The sequence below is a fragment of the Anomaloglossus baeobatrachus genome, chromosome 3, assembly GCF_048569485.1.
Source record: "Anomaloglossus baeobatrachus isolate aAnoBae1 chromosome 3, aAnoBae1.hap1, whole genome shotgun sequence".
NCBI lineage: Eukaryota > Metazoa > Chordata > Amphibia > Anura > Aromobatidae > Anomaloglossus > Anomaloglossus baeobatrachus.
The window spans coordinates 469016378-469029996 of NC_134355.1; the positions used below are offsets into that span (position 1 = coordinate 469016378).

Consider the following 13619-nt stretch of genomic DNA (forward strand, 5'->3'; position numbering starts at 1 on the left):
GTGTCGATAGAGTTTGTGACGCCACCCATGGTGTGTGGTAAGATGTAATACCACAGCTGCTGTGGAGAGTGCCTGGTGGCGATGGTATGGCAGCTAGGTGTTTAACTCCTCTGTGGTTAGGGGGGAGAGTGCCCAGGGGCTTGGTGGTGATGAGAGGGGAGCTCCGTTAGGGAGTAAGGGGTCACTGCGTACTCACTCAGTCCAATGACGCTGACACAGACAACTTGTAAACCGGAATTCTTAGCACCCCTGTAGCAGGGAGGGAGCACGCTGGGATCCTGTGCCCGATGGTCTTGCTTGTTAGCCTGTGGCCTTTTCCTTGGCACTTTCTTTACTGGTTGGCCCCTGTAGTGTGAAACTAGTCAGGTCCCGCTCACCAGTATGGCTAACGGAGTGAGCTTGCTCTCAGGGTTCACGCTTGGGATTTTCTGGACTGTGTACTGGGACAGTCCTATCCCCCTCATTGCGCTAGTACCCAGATTTTAGAGCGGGTGAGGATGAATCATGAAGTCTTCGCCCTCGTCGGGTAAATTACCAGGACGCTTGAAGCTACTTCCCGGCCTCGGGTCCATGTACCCCGCCATGCCCTGGCCCCTGCCCGAAGATGGCTCAAGGCCGCCAGCTGCCCTGCTCGGCAGTTCCGTGCCTCTTGACACGATCCCCTGCAACCGGGGTTCCAGCTCCTACCAGGCCCAGACCAGCGTCTGCCACCTAGTAACTGAGAAGCCAAGCTCCTAACCTCCTCCAACTACTTGTGACCTCTACTCTCGAGAGTCACCACTCGACTGAGCTACTCCTGACACTCCTGACCCTCCCTTACCAACCCCTCAAGTGGGCGGCCCTATTCCCTTCAGGCTACCCATGGGTGTGTCTGGTGGGTGCGGTGCAGAGTGTTTCTAGGATTTCGATTGGCTTGTTCTTAGCAACACCAAAGGCCAGGGACCCGTAACCAAGCAGGAGATGGACATCATGCAGAAGGGCAGATTGTCCTGTGACGACCTGATAGGCCAGGGCATCACATTTGCTACTTTAGGAAAAGGTACTTGTGTCCTATCAGAAGAATGAGTTGTAAATAGACATTGGCGAATAGTATCTATTTGTGTTTTATTATTTGTAATGAATTTCACAGTACTATTCCGGTATTTGTCATGAATAATGAACCTAATGCAAGTCAATGGGGAAAAGAATAGTACTCTATATTTGGTAAGTATTATGCAAATACGAATAGTTACTATTCGCCCATCACTACCGTGTGTTTCCAAAAATAAGACCTCCCCCAAAAATAAGCCCTAGCAGGGATTTTCAGCGTTTTCAGAGCAAGGCTTAACTATAAGCCCTCCCCCGAAAATAAGCCCAAGTCGCGGATCAATAATGAAGTGTCCATGCAGCTAAAAAGGTTACAGATACTGCAGGACACTTCATTATAGACAGCGGCACCCGGCAATTACACTCACCCGACACTGAGCGGCAGAACCTGTAGCTATCACACACCCACACACATCAGCTCTCACACACAAACACACAGTCAGATCTCACACACACACACACACACACCAGATCTCACACACAAACTTCGGATCGCACACAATCAGATCGCACACACAAACATCGTATCACACGCAAACATCAAATCACACACACAAACATCGGATCGCACACACATCGGATCGCACACACATCGGATCGCATACACACTCACCTCATCCAGCGACACCGATCTCTTCTTGCCTGCAGAATCCTGAGAGGCACTGCGGGGGAGCGCAACGAACAGGACTTGTGGCGGGACACGTGACTTGCTCTCATTTCCTGCGGCCGTAAGCGCGGATGTGATGTGATGTGTGCGCGCGATCGGCTGTGTGTGTGTGCGTGATCTGCTGTGTGTGTCTGCGGTCGGCTGTGTTTTTTGCGATCGGCTGCGTGTGTCTGCGATCGGCTGTGTGTATCTGCGATTGGCTGTGTGTTTCTGCGATCGGCTGTGTTTTCTGTGATCGGCTGTGTGAGTCTGCGTTCGGCTGTGTGTATCTGTGATCGGCTGTGTGTGCCTGCGATCGGCTGTGTGTGCCAGCGATCTGCTGTGTGTGTCTGCAATCTGCTGTGTGTGTGTGTCATCTGCTGTGTGTGTTTGATCTGCTGTGTGTGTGTGTGATCTGCGTGTGTGTGTGTGTGATCTGCTGTGTGTGCCTGCGATCTGCTGTGTGTGTGTGATCTACTGTGTGTGTGTGATCTGCTGTGTGTGTGATCTGCTGTGTGTGTGATCTGCTGTGTGTGTGTGTGATCTGCTGTGTGTGTGTGATCTGCTGTGTGTGCCTGCGATCTGCTGTGTGTGTCAGCTAGCAGCAGGGTAGGACGGCGTACAGCACCGACCGGAGATCACAGGGAGGACCTGTGTGTCTGCAATCTGCTGTGTGTGTGTGTGATCTGCTGTGTGTGTTTGATCTGCTGTGTGTGTGTGTGATCTGCGTGTGTGTGTGTGTGTGATCTGCTGTGTGTGCCTGCGATCTGCTGTATGTGTGTGATCTACTGTGTGTGTGATCTGCTGTGTGTGTGATCTGCTGTGTGTGTGTGATCTGCTGTGTGTGTGTGATCTGCTGTGTGTGCCTGCGATCTGCTGTGTGTGTCAGCTAGCAGCAGGGTAGGACGGCGTACAGCACCGACCGGAGATCACAGGGAGGACCTGTGTGTCTGCAATCTGCTGTGTGTGTGTGTGATCTGCTGTGTGTGTTTGATCTGCTGTGTGTGTGTGTGATCTGTGTGTGTGTGTGTGTGTGTGATCTGCTGTGTGTGCCTGCGATCTGCTGTGTGTGTGTGATCTACTGTGTGTGTGATCTGCTGTGTGTGTGATCTGCTGTGTGTGTGTGATCTGCTGTGTGTGTGTGATCTGCTGTGTGTGTGTGATCTGCTGTGTGTGCCTGCGATCTGCTGTGTGTGTCAGCTAGCAGCAGGGTAGGACGGCGTGCAGCACCGACCGGAGATCAAAGGGAGGACCTGGGAGCCACGCAGAAGGCCTGGTCTGGTGAGTATGAGTCTCCTGGGAAGTTGGGGGTCTGCTTTTTTGGGGGGTAAACTTACCCCCAACCGTGTTTCTCCAAGAATAAGACCTCCTCCAAAAATAAGACCTAGTGCTTTTTTGGGGGGCAAAAAAAAATATAAGACAGTGTCTTATTTTTGGAAAAACACGGTAGTGGTAAACCATTGGAATACACTCACCAGTTCGGCCAATTCCTGCACTTTTATTACTATTGCAAGTCACTTGCTGGTGTGAAGATGGCTTAAGAGCTTGTTCAGATGAGTATATTATACGAGTGTTTGGTAGTGATGGGCAAACTCGCAGATATCTGGGATTGGCGGGATTAACCAGGCTTGACAAAAATGGGTTCTGCCCCGAAATTGATCCCGGATATCTGGCCGGACTTCGGTCCTCATATAAGTCTATGGGGACCAGAATCCGGCACTTAAAAAGTAGAATGAGTGGCCCTGGGGGCAGTTACAACCATGCCAGAGACTTGGTAAGTATAGCCCGCTTGCTATATTCTTATTTTCTTTATGTACATTTTAAAATGTTGATGCATGAAAACGGATGCCAGACAGATGTCACTCAAATGTAAAACAAGGACCAAAGGATAGCACACGGATGTAAAAAAGAGACACACTGACGGCAAATGAATGATAGTATGGCGGAAAATCATTTAAGTTAACTAGATAACACTCAGACAATTCTTCATATGCTCATCTGACCATAACTTCATTAATGCATTGTGTTTTTTTGTGAGAAAACCTCAATTTTCTCAATTGTTTAAATTCCATGTTCTTTAGTCAATAAAAAAAAGATACTTGAATTTTGTAAAAATTATTAAACTCATTTGTAATTTTTTTGCCCTTTTGTCAGCCTTTAAGTGTATTTTTTCAAGTCTTTGACATTTTTCTTCCAAAAGCAGAATGCGGTAGGTGTTACAATTTTTACATAAGCTTCTATGTACAAAAAAAATAAATAAAGCAAAACTGCCCCAAAAAAGAATGGAAAAACATTTCAAGTTATTAATTGCTTATGTTTCTTGATGTACAAAACGTATGCATTGCGACTACAGAAAGAAGCTAAAGATGAAAAAAGACAAAAACGGTTTTGTTCTGTTAACCCATAGGGCCAGGTGTACACGTTGAGTATTTGGTGAGTTTTTTACCTCAGTATTTGTAAGCCAAAACTAGGAGTGGGTGAAAAATACAGAAGTGGTGCCCGTGCTTCTATTATACTTTATTATACTTTTCCTCTGATTGTTCCACTCCTGGTTTTGTCTTACAAATACAGAGGTAAAAAAACACACCAAATACTCAATGTTTGCACAGCGCCTAAATATATATATATATATATATATATATATATATATATATATACATTGAACATTTTTAGGTCATGTGCACACCTTGAGTATTTGGTGAGTTTTTTATCTCAGTATTTGTAATACAAACCAGGACTGGAACAATCAGAGTATATATATATATATATATATATATATATATATATATATACATACAGTGCCTTGCGAAAGTATTCGGCCCCTTGAGTTTGTCAATCTTTACCCACATCAAGATCTCTGCAGTTCATCCAGAGTGATCATGGGCCTCTTGGCTGCATCTCTGATCAGTCTTCTCCTTGTTTGAGATGAAAGTTTGGATGGATGGCCGGGTCTTGGTAGATTTGCAGTGGTATGATATTCCTTCCATTTCAATATGATTGCTTGCACAGTGCTCCTTGGGATGTTTAAAGTTTTGGAAATCTTTTTGTAACCAAATTCAGCTTTAAACTTCTCCACAACAGTATCACGGGCCTGCCTGTTGTGTTCCTTGGTCTTCATGATGCTCTCTGCGCTTTAAACAGAACACTGACATTATCACAGAGCAGATGCATTAATACGGAGACTTGATTTACGGAGATTGATTTATCATCATCAGTCATTTAGGACAACATTAGGCCCCTTTACACACTGAGACTTTCTAGCGATCCCGGCCGGCATTGCTACAAAGTCTCTGGTGAGTCGCTGGTGAGCTGTCAAACAGGCATACCTGGAAAACGACGCAACAGCGATACGGACCTGCAGAACAACCTAGCTAGTCATTGGGGACATTGTAAAGCAGCTTTTTGAAAGGGAAGTCACTAACGAAGTCGCTGTAAAGTCCCCTTTACACACTGAGACTTTCTAGCGATCATGCTGCACAGCGGGAAACAAAGGACCAAAGAATGGTCCTGAGAGATGTGTAGTGATCAGCAACCTCACAGCAGGGGCCAGGTCGCTGATGTGTTTCACACACTGCAATGTCGCTGGGGAGGTCGCTATTACGTCACAAAACCGGTGACGTTACAGCGATGTCGTTTGCGATGTTGCAGTGTGTAAAGGGGCCTATTGGATCGTTCAGAGATCCTCAATGAACTTCTGGAGTGAGTTTGCTGCACTAAAAGTAAAGGGGCCGAATGATATTGCACATCCCAATTTTCAGTTTTTTATTTTTTTAAAAAGTTTAAAATAAGCAAAAAAATTCATTCAACTTCACATTTGTGTCCCACTTGTTGATTCTTCACCATTAATTTTAAATGTTTTATCTTCATGATTGAAGCCTGAAATGTGGGTAAAGGTTGACAAATTCAAGGGGGCTGAATACTTTTGCAAGGAACTGCATAAACAAAGATATTATTTGCCTCCTACTAGCACAATTGAGAGGTACTCACTGCTGTAGACAAGTCCGTGACTAGCTTTAATACCTAATTGTTTCAATTACACAATATACTCAATAAATAATGAGGCCTTTTACAAGCCTGCTGCCTCCAATTGTTGTAATTATTGTTCCACTACATAGCCCTAAGCAGTGTCCTCCCCACACACATTTATCACACCTCTGGGTAGTTCTGTCAACAGTTGTGTGTCTAGCGGAGGATCTTGCTCCTCAATCATCAGTGCTAATGACTGAGCATGGCTTTTCAACCATAGAGAAACAATTTATCATAAATATTCACCTTGAAGAGGGGATGAAAGACCCTACAGCTAAACAAACTGCTAGGACATAGAAAATGCTTTGTACAAAGATTAACTGTCACTAGCAAATTGCTCCTCACATTTGAAGAGAAATTGTACCAGCACAAGAAATATGTCTTCTCTAATCTCATACAAGAGTAATTCATATCTGGATATTGCTGGAATAAAAAAAAATATGCCACCCCGTCAACCACACCTCAGTAACATAGACACATACATCACTATATATGCAAGACTAGGCAATTAAATACCGTATACAATGAACATGCTTGGAGTTGTAGTTAGCACATACACCTGTCAATATCCCTGACAGGTGAATAAATAAAGAAATATAACGCAGTGTTCACATGCTGTGGCTGAAAACCTCAACATCCCTGTACCACTGTGGTCTTAACAATGCACAATCACTTCATATTGCAAGGGAACAGCTATTGTAGCGCCCATGAGAACCTCAGGGCACTACAGGGAACTGCATCCTCTTGGGGATGCAGGACCTACCCCCTGGGACCTGGAGTATCAGTGCCGATACCACCAAAGCACGACCAAAATCCTAGTTCTCCACTCCACACTGGGCATAGAGGGTTAACCACGTAAGCGGATGGTTGCCATGGGAACGAGTCCCTGGGTATAGCCAGCCTGGTGGGAGGTGTCAGTCAGTCGGGAGTAAGGAGAGAGTAGAGTAGCACACTGGAGGTGTGTTTGGGCGTGCCTGAGCTGAATCCATGTAACGGTGACCCCGGGGGCACAGGAGAGAGGTCGCCAGGATGGGTACCGAGATACCGCTGGGACCGGAGCACGCACGGGGCACAGGGCCCTAGGTCAAGCGCAAGTTTTAGACTGTTTGGCAAATACCTGCCCGGTCAGGACACCTTCACGGACTTCACTGAATTAAATAATTTGAGGGCATCAGCAGTAAACTAGGATCGGGGTTCGGACACTTACCTCCCTGCAGGGTCCACACTGCCCGCCGTATGGAGAAGTAGATTGTACCCCAAAAGGGACAGTCGGGGTTTTTAAACACTCCACGCTATGGGAACTCAATCTACAGAGAGTGCCGGGGACAGAGCAACCTGGGTCACTACATTGGCACTGGTCCTCCGGGGACCTAAACCAGCAATCCCTGGGTCCACAGTGAGTAGAGACTGTTAAAGACAACCTGGAGTGGTCTCCGTTATTGCCCCATTACATCTCCCAGGCACAGCCCTACCTGCGGAGGGCCTACTATCTCAGCTGCCACTACCACCATCCCTGGGCGTACCTACATTAAGCTGCGGCGGTTCTCCATCCCTAACGCAACCCACAGGTAGCGATACAAAACAAAAACTCTTATCTCCCCTGTAAGTATTCCCCATTAACAAAAGGGGCCCAGAGCACAGGACCGGGCAACGGCCACCAGAGTGACATTCCCATTTGTTACCGTCCGGGACTGAGTACCCCCTTCTCTGGGCGCTACACTATCTCTTACGCAAAAACACGTAAACATTTAATTTGTGGTCTTGCAGCTGTTTTCCAATAAGATTTAGGGATTGCGCAGGGAAACAACATAAAGGGAATTTGTCAGCAGGTTTTTGCTCCCTCATCTGAGAGCAGCATGATGTTGGCAAAGAGTTCCTCAATACAATGATGTACCACTTAGATTACTGTATGCAGCTGTTATGACACAATGATATGTTTTAGATTTAGTCATGTAGCAGAGCTATCGCGAGGCGCTCTGTAGAGCTTTTACATTGACAGTGAGGTGTCAATGAGAGTAGGGGCGTGCCGGACTGCCTTGTGTGTGATATTGTAGTCCAGCAATGATAAGTGTCTTGCTGCTTATATAGACATAGCAAATAAACAACAAATCGGACCTTTCAATAAAGGCATCCCTGAATTCCATGTTTTCCTTGCAACATGCTGTTTTCAGCTTACATAGCAAAACCCTGCTGACAGATTCCCTTTAAGGACTATAGAGACACAGGGCTGTTGTGGTTTTCAGCCGCAGTGTTACAGCTGGCATGAAGACAGCTTTTTAAAGGCCCCTTTACACACTGAGACTTTCTAGCGATCCCACCAGCGATCCCAACCTGGCCGGGATCGCTACAAAGTCTCTGGTGAGTCGCTGGTGAGCTGTCAAACAGGCAAACCTGGCTAACAACGCAACAGTGATACAGACCTGCAGAACGACCTAGCTAGTCATTGGGGACGTTGTAAAGCAGCATTTTGAAAGGGAAGTCGCTAACGAAGTAGCTGTAAAGTCCCCTTTACACACTGAGGCTTTCTAGCGATCATGCTGCACAGCGGGAAACAAAGGACCAAAGAATGGTCCTGAGAGATGTGTAGTGATCAGCAACTTCACAGCAGGGGCCCGGTCGCTGATGTGTTTCACACACTGCAATGTCGCTGGGGAGGTCGCTATTACGTCACAAAACCGGTGACGTTACAGCGATGTCGTTTGCGATGTTGCAGTGTGTAAAGCCACCTTTAGTCCTTAGAAGTAAAATAAAGAAGTCTGTCCAAAGATAAGCTGAAATAATATATACCTTGCTTTAATGTTGAAATTCCTAACCTATTATGTGGAGGTATTATCTTAAAATAATATATAGAAAAAAAAATGTCCACAGAGCTCTAAAAGTGTCAGTTAGGGAAACCTAGTAAAAAGTAATATGGATACATAACCTCGGTTATATCCGTTACATCTGCGAAATGAAATGACATATTCTTAGCCCTATCTAGTCAAACACTTTCATGTTATCTATATATAAAGGTGCAAAGGAAATATTCTTTGAAATACAGTAGTAAGTAACAGTGTTATTCTGGGGCTACAGATGTACAGAGTAGGTAGTAAATCCTTGATGAAACGTGCTCCGGAGGTGTTGAGATGATTAATTGATGGAGCACAGCCCCGTCTCACTAAAACCAAGAAAGGTTACCCTCGCTGACATGGAAAGAAGCTGAACAAATGTTTGCTTTGCGCCACACACCATTTGAATCTGACCTACATTTTTCTTCACATTGAATGTCAAATTCAACACATCCTTAGCAAATGGTGAAAATCCAATAGCTGTGACCAGTCATTACCCTGAAGTATGCCATTGATCTACATGTGGGGAGCCAGTGATGATAAATTATGGTGACAGATTCAATAATCTCTTCCTTATGGGAAATTGAACTCTACTTATCCAGTTATTTAATGGGAATGAATTCTAAATTAATATAAATCATCTGAAAATCTCTTCAAATGGTCACCGGGGACCATGGATCATCCAAAGTGTGAAAGATTTATGTCCCGTGACACATTATTATCTAATAGAGACAAATAGTAGGTTATTAATATATATCACCAAGAACTGAGCCATTTAGAGGAGATGCCACCTGATTATATGAAGATTTGTTTTTTTTTAATGGATTCACGACAATAAAAGGAGTCAATCTAAGAACTCCAGTGTGGGGAATGTGAATAGCCAAATGTATTGTGCAAGTTATATTCATCTGTGTCTGGATATTGAGGTAGCATGTAAACATCAGTAATCTGACATAACTATAATTTCATGGTTACCAGATGGGACATGTAAAGTCAGACACAGTATATTTCAATTAGACAAGCTAAACAATTTTCAATTAGATAAAATATGCACAGAATGTGTTTCTAGTCTATGGCGGAGCAGAATCCCTCTAGGGAAATAAAAACCGAGTCCCTGTCCAGGTGTAAGATTGGTACAACTCTCATTCTAAGCCAGAAGCGTCAGTCGTGATGCCTTCTCTTTTTGGTTGATTTTGGTGTAAAAACAGGTATACAATAAACTGTTTTATGAAGAGATTAACCCTATACCATGGGAAAGGTTGTTGGAGCCACTTCAGCAATGTCCATTTTACATATCAAGCTCCATTGCTGCTTCCCAGTAGAGAAGTTACTGAGGGTGCAAAGGGGACGGTCGCCCTAGGCCCCAAACCTAGAGTGGCCTTCCCAAACAAATACCACCATTAACTGCAAACTGATACAGTTAAACTCTGAGACAGAGCAGGGAGATATAGTCTCCCTGCACTACTGCTCTCCATTCTGTTGGCCGCAGGTCCCTCTAGACCTGCAGCCTGTAGAACGGCAGGTCCCTGGTGGAGCAATGTGGTGACATCATTCTGCTGGGACTCTGATCTGCTGTGCGTGTGTGACGCCCTGGACACCCCAGGAGTCACAGGTCATTACACTCACCACATACACCCCCACCCCAGTAAGGTCCCAACAGTCAACCAAAAGACCTGATTGCCTCCCTTAGAGTCAGACAGGCACACCAGGTGGGCGGAGTCAGGCGGAAAGACACGCCCTCCGAGGAGTCTGCTGGCCTGAGGCGGGAAAAACACAAACAGTGAAGTTAGGAGAGTGAAGTGAGGAGAGAGGAGAGAGAGGAGCTCAGTTCTGTGTGGGGCCTGGGTTGGAACCTAGGACCCAAGATCAGTCAGGCAGGCAGACGGTAGTGGCTGCCTGCAGGAGACCGGGAATACGACCAGCGGAACTGTAAGGGACCAGGACAGGGTAGTGGCCCGCTGGAACCGAACCGGGGAGCTAACTGGATAACGGAGTACCAGGCAGGGTACTCAGATCCCGAACTAGGCTATAAGCCACCACCATAGTCAAATTAACTGATTGCGGTCTGGACCTCAGGGGTTCATTCCCACCTAAGTCCCGATTGAAGGCAACAGCCCAACCCGTCCGAATAGTAGCCACCGCCAGAGGCCAGAGATCCAAGGGCCAGCGTCTGCGGGCCCCGTTCGTCACCCCGTTTGGTTTACCAGTGACTCTGTGTGGTTTAATAATGAGTACACCAGTGCCATCAGGCACCGTACCGCGCTGCACAGCAATACTGCCCTTGCACCCCGGCCCTTACTACCGGGCCCCGGGACCAACATCCCCTACTCACAGAGGGGTCAACACCTAGCTGCGCCCCTACACCGCTCCCGGGATTCCCCGCACCTTTACCGCAACGGTGGTGCCCACCATCACCACAACCCGTGGGTGGCGTCACGAACTTTACAACACAACCACCCCACAACCCCTGCGTGTACCGCCACTACACCCTTCCAGAGCGACGTGATCCCCGGGTCCGGAGGCGCTCGAGCCACCGACACACACGAGCCCGGACCCGAGCGGCTCGGCGGTCGCAGCCGAGGCTGCGGGGTGGTACACGTGCCCCAGCGAGATGACATTCCTATGTCAGTACAACGGCACCCCAATACTGGACTCGCCTGGGTTAGATTAATATATGATGTTTATTTTTGTAATATTGTGTGAGGGCCATCATACAGAATGGGTGCTATTAAGGGGGTCATTACACAGTGTTGGAGTTGCTAAGGGGGCCATTATACAGTACAGATTCTAGTAAAGGGGGCCATCATAAAGTACGGAGGATACTAAGGTGGACCATCATACGTATGGGGGGTTACTAAAGGGACCATCATACACAGTGGGGACTATTGTGTTGGCCATCATACAGTGTTGGAGCTACTAAGGGAGGCATCACAGTGTGGTAACTCCTTAGGGGCCATCATACAGTGTGGGGTCTATTAAGGGTGCCACCATTCAATGTGGGGGCTACTAAAAGGGGCCATCATGCAGTGTGAGAGCTACTAAGGGGGGCCATCATACTGTGTGTGGCAACTAATGGGCCATCATATAGTGGGAAGCTACCAATATCATCATAAAGTATTGTGGCTACTAAGGGGGCACATTATATAGCATGGAGCAACTAAGGTGGGCCATCATACAGTGTGGGGGCAATCATACAGCATGGGGCTTTCTAAGGGAGCCATCATACAGAGCTACTAAAGAGGCCATTATACAAGGTGGACATAAAATAACCTAAGGTGTTTGGAACCGTGTGCAGACTGACTCAGTGGACAGAATTGGCAGAAAATTGGTATGCATGCTATTCAAGGCATGGGGAAGGCATCGTAAAAAAATTTCATGCCAAAACTCTCCACAAGGGGAAAAAGTGGCGCTGTGCAGTGAGCGACTGACCCAAAAACCGTGTGCCAATAATTGGAGATGTCACAATTTTTCCACAAACTAGCATAACTGTTGAATGTGGCCGCCATCATGCATAGTGATCATATTCATCCTATGCAGAACATGCTTGACGGTTGTGTGTAAATGTCTGGTGGGATGCTGCACACTTCCAAAATGATGCGATCTTTGAGGTCAGCCAGGGTGTCGATATTTTCCCGATAAACACCCTCTTTCAAATGTCCCCACAACCAGAAATCACGAGGATTGAGATCGCAGTGGCCATGCGTTAGGGAAGGAGCTGCTCAAAATCCTGTCATCCAGAAAATGAGCACACAGAACGTTCTTCACATGATTTGCGATGTGAGGAAGTGCTTCATCATGCATGAAGGTGGTTGTCTGAAGACATTGCCGCTGTTGGAGTTGCAGAACGACCACTGTTTCCAGCATTGTCTGGTATCTCACAGCTGCCACGAAAAAGGTAACAACCCGAGTTGACCTCATTTTTTTTAAAGAACAGTCCGAGGATGAGTGATGAGATGAAGCCACACCAAATGGTTACCTTTGGCGAATGCAGCGGAACCCCCACGACAGCATTTGGATTTTCAGTAGTTCATATGCGACAGTTTTGTGTGTTCACCATTCCATTCTCGTAAAAATGCGCTTTGTCGCACCACAGAATATTCCATGGCCAATTGCCATCCACTTCCACTCTCGCCAGAAACATGAATACACATGTCATGTGGGTACCATTGTCACGAGGAAGAAGTTGTTGATGATGGCTAATTTTGTACGGGTATGCCCGCAAGTCATATTGGAGAACTTTCCACACTGCGGTACGGGAGCCCCATTTGACTGGAAACACTATGTGCACTGCTGTTCCCAGCAGGGTTGTTTGTGCCCTGTTCCATGACAGCAGTGGCAATGTCCTCCACAATCTCTCTGCTTACCGATCATTGCCCGCGCCCTGGCTGAACACTCAGTAACCCTGTTGCCTCAATACGTGTCATCATCAGTCTCAGTGAATTTACAGCCATTGGACCGCTATGTGAGTGAAGGTCTTTCAAACAACGAAAGGCTGTCAGTGCAGCTGTATCATTCCTGGCATTCTCATAAAACAACCACACTAACAGCGCATGGTACTGCAAATACACAGGCATGTTACAGACTGAGTTGCAAGGCGCGCTCACTGTACAGCGCCACTTTGTCACCTGGTGGAGAGTTATGGTATAAAAAGTTTTTAAGATGCCTTCCGTTTCCCCATGCCTTGAATAGCATACATACCAATTTTCAGCCAATTTGGTCCACAGGGTTAGTCTGCACATAGCTCCAAACACATTAGGTTATTTTATGGCCACCTTGTACAATGTTGGGGCTACTCAAGGGGCCATCATACAGTGTGGGGATTATTTGGGGGGCCATCATACAGTGTTTGGGCTAATTTTGGGGTCAATAAGAAATAGCCAACTGGATTAGGTATGGGATAAATTATATAGTAGCAAAATACCAACTGAACAAAAATTCTTACGCCTAAAAATTACCTTTTAATATAATCATTAAAAAGCTCCAGGAGCAACAAACACACATAAATTGCACTGCATGTGCCAAGATATGTTAAC

The 13619-nt window shown here is 46.4% G+C and overlaps 1 protein-coding gene across 7 annotated transcripts in view; it reads right to left on the reverse strand.

Annotated features, from left to right (window-relative positions):
* Window positions 1–13619, reverse strand: part of SOX2 (SRY-box transcription factor 2) — a 1239357-nt gene that overhangs the window by 195674 nt on the left and 1030064 nt on the right. The window lies entirely within an intron of this gene.